Source organism: Amblyomma mixtum, chromosome 3, assembly GCF_055824585.1.
Source record: "Amblyomma mixtum isolate Tamu chromosome 3, ASM5582458v1, whole genome shotgun sequence".
NCBI classification, from domain to species: Eukaryota; Metazoa; Arthropoda; class Arachnida; order Ixodida; family Ixodidae; genus Amblyomma; species Amblyomma mixtum.
Genome location: NC_143014.1, coordinates 402,038,878 through 402,042,852, shown reverse-complemented (window position 1 = coordinate 402,042,852; position 3,975 = coordinate 402,038,878). Strand labels below are relative to the sequence as shown.

The window sequence follows — 3,975 nt, the reverse complement described above, 5'->3', positions numbered from 1 at the left end:
TTGCCGGCACTGAAAATTATGAGCAGTTCAACGTAGCACTAGCTAACATTATATATTCAGGCACTGTTTAACAGTCATGTAATCAACGGTATTTTTCTCTGTTTTTGTATATTTACCATTCCCCCTGTGTAATGCCACTGGCCTTGAGGGGTAACGTAAATAAATAAACAAATGCAGAGTAATATTCAAGCCTCCCACACAACATTCACTAATATTTTTTCTTTCTGTAATAACGCTTTGTAGGCACCCGAAAGACTCATATTGCACTGACGTGAAGGTTCATTTTTCACATTCACAAAGTTCCATAGCATACAGCGCAGGATAGCGCTTGTCCTGCATCGTTCTTCTGCTGTGTTTGTCATTGTAGGCGCTATTTGTTTTCTCAAGTACTATGCACCATCTAGCCCAAACTGAAGTTTTTCTAAACCTTCGTTGATATTAGCAATTCCAAATTCAAGCCTTCTGCAGGATTTGAAGGACCTATGCTTATATAGACGCTTTACAGCGGCTTATCATGGGGGCTGCCATCTTTGATCACGTGATCACGCCGCCATTACTCTCCTCCTGACCGCTCGGTGCGCGCCTCGTCGCGAAGGCTGCTGCGTCTGACGGTTCGGTTCCGACAGGCAGTGTTCCGGCTAATACGGTTGTAAAGGAGAGGGAAGACGGAACTAAGGTTTGGCCAAAGCTTGGAAGGATATGTGAGAACCTTGATTTGAACACTGCAGGCGTGAAAACGCGATCGTACTTCATGTCGCGGAGAGCCGCTGAGCTCTCCGCCTCTTCGAGCCAATGGACGGATCGCCTGAATGCTTGTCTTTGGATGCGCTGAAGACTCTGCTTAATGCTTTTTTTATTGTTATTATATAAAACGGCAAGGTTTAATGTTCTTGCAGCCTTACAGGCTGCTGTCCTATTCTGTACCTGCATGCAGACACTGCTCTAAAACGCTCACATGCACATCGTATGCATTTGTTTACAACCTGTTAACGGTGCTTAGGAAACCTGAAATATTTCCTACTGGTTGATTAAACATATAAAAGCGACAAAAATAAATAGACGCACAAAGGTTGACTATCATGGTAGCAGTACCATGCATCAAGCAGCCTTCACAAGCTGGCGTGCAATCGTTTCGAAGGATTCCGCGATATAATTGTTATAACGCGCGCATGGCCATGCGTTCATGCTGGACGAATTTCACAGTAATGTCAGCCTCATATAAAAAATTTTGGTACGCTCGATATGCGGATATGGAAATGCTCGTGGTCTCTTTGGTTGTAATTAATCAGCTTCACTCTGAGCGTGCGGAGTCACTTTTAGTGACTGTCTCGCATGGACCGCGAGCAAGTGACAACCGCCCGGCACCGCAGCCGTAAACCAAATGCTGTAATCCGAACATGGTCCACGAAAACCGCGCTACTTGGAGCGAAATTGAACAGTAGCACCAAGACGGCGTGTAATACACGGACTGACGGTAAGCGTTGTCGGCTCGCATGGCTGTGCAGTGCATAATAAACAGCAGGCGTATGAAGGAGCGTAAGTCGTCTTTTTTTTTCGTTCCTAATTCGGCCTCGGGCGCTCGTTTTACTAATGGTCACAGACCATAACTTACGATCAATGCGGTCTCAGCACAGTGCACAACAACTGAAAGCACGCCGTCATGGTTTAGGTGGCGGCACAGCTTCTTCATGCGGCTGTGTTGTGCACTTACCCTCGCAGATTTTCCAATATCGAAACCTTTCTTTATTAGCTATCTAGCGCTGGCGAACGTGTTTGTTGCATTCGCCCGTTCGGAAAGTGTGCATGGCGAACGGGCGCGAACATTGGCGTTACCTCCTTGTGCAGTTCGGTTTCATGAAGCTCGCAAACTACCGCATCCCGCACCTTTAACTCTCTGTCGCAATTCTTGCAATCCACAACCGAGCATGTGTTTCCTCTGCCTTTTCACATCGTAGCAAAAACACATTCCGCAACCACCCGCGAAATTTCCACTGCTGACTCGAGGCGTACACGCCGGCGACTTACGAGGCCAGTAATAGTGCCGTGTTCCGAGCGCACGTGTGGCGCCATCTGGTCTCAAACGGAAGAACTGCGCGCTGTAAACGGTATATAAGCACACAAGCCGATTTTAGGCCCAAGGAGCTGAGGACTCATTTTATGCATAGTAAAATTTAAACAGCTAATCTATATCTACTATTACAATTTGCATTCTCTATTTTACCTTATGTGCTGTTCTTATATTTTGTGCCATAGTGCTGAAAGTCGTAATTTTTGTATTATAGTGTAAGTTGATACTGTATGTCTGCTGTCAAAGTGTTTTCTTTTTAATGAGATTGTAATGTGTATCTCTTATGTTGTTTGGTGAACTTTCCACGTTCTTTTAAAGTAGCAAATTGTTTTTCTTACGTTCACTACTGTCATCTAATGGTCCCCTGGGCCTTGTCAAGCTGTGTGCACAGCTTTTAGCCCAGGGTGAAAAGCCAGATTTTTCTGGTAAATAAAGTGCATTGACTGATTTATTAATTCATTGATATGCAACTTACGAATGACTGGAAATGAGGGGAACAGGTACACGGGCGGAAAGCGCGTGGTCTGCCAGGAAACACTGAGGTGGCCCCGAGAAGGGCCTTTATTAAGGACGGCATCCGTTTTGTGCCTCTTTACTAAGCAGCACGACACGGCGTGTGCAGTCCTCGTTGTTTTGCCCGAGCTGTCGAAGCAATCCTTGGACGCGACCACGACCTTCGACATCTGATGTTTTTATTTAAAAAACACAAGGGAACAAAGTCGTGCTGTATGCAGTGCGATCGCCTCGTGGTTCCATTCACGGCGAACAATCATCCGGCAAGCCCCGCTCTTTGGACGGATTCAGGAAACGACTGAAAAAAAAACAAAAGTAGGGAGCGAACAAAGGTGCACTGTATACAGGTTAGAACACAAAGATACAAAGCTAGGTGCTGCACTTTCTTAACCTATTCAACGAGGCGTAGCGTGGGCTTTAAAGCAATTTCGACAAAGAGAGGGAACACGGCCGCGAGACATGATGCTCGCAATCTGCCAGGAAGCACTGAAGTGGCCCTGAAGAGGGACGTTTGGAGGAGCACGTCAACGTCGACCTACAGCGGCGTGGCGGCGCGGTGAGAAGTAGGCCCAGCAGCGGTCCCTCTTCTGGCCTTTTGCTCCACACCGACGACACCGATGCACGACGCATACCTCTCCTGGACTTGCCCGTGAAGCCGAAGTGATCCCTGGTCCATGGATTTTAACCAGGGCCGCGGCGATAATCTTAGACTTGTGATCGGTGCCCCGATCTCTCGCTACGTGGTAGCGGTCCGCGGCGAACAATGACAACTTCGGCTTCCAAGAAGCTTCCAGGAAACGATGCTGCAAAAAAAAAGTTTCGTTACAAGCGCCGCGATTTGGCGATCGAGTCCTCAATGAACGAGAAAACTTGCGACGATGTAGTTCAGCCCTTACCTCGGGGTTGAGAATGCGCACGCCCGACAAGCGCGTCAGCGTGGCTGTCAAACGGTGGTCCTCAAAGCGCGCCTGATGTGGATCCTTGTAGTGCCGCGGCAAAAACTTCAAATACGAGCACGACACTAGCCACGTGCTCCTGGCGAAACGGTGAAAGCCGCAAGCAAGAACTGCACACAAATTTCAGCTGGCTGTCGCCGACGAGCACACCACGCACGAGCGCCATAGCTGTACACGCCTCGAAACGGGAGCGCCGAGGTTCACGAAACGAATGCCGGTTCACCACGCACGCGGGGCGGGTGCGCCTAGCGATTCGCCTGGCGCTCTAGGAGGGAGAGGCTGAGAAAGACGCGGTGACGCCAGGTCCGGTTGAGAACGAGGGCGAAGCCAAAAAACGTCACGGAGAAGCGCATCCCATCGACCAATCAGTGTTTCCAGCCTACCTACCCGCAAACGCTTATTCGTTGTCTTGCCTTACAAGCGGTTGCGGGTAGGTAG

The 3,975-nt window shown here is 48.7% G+C and overlaps 1 pseudogene; it reads right to left on the bottom strand.

The window, feature by feature from the left end:
- Positions 1-3,105: 3,105 nt before the first annotated feature.
- Positions 3,106-3,762, bottom strand: LOC149357385 (uncharacterized; annotated as a pseudogene).
- Positions 3,763-3,975: the final 213 nt, after the last annotated feature.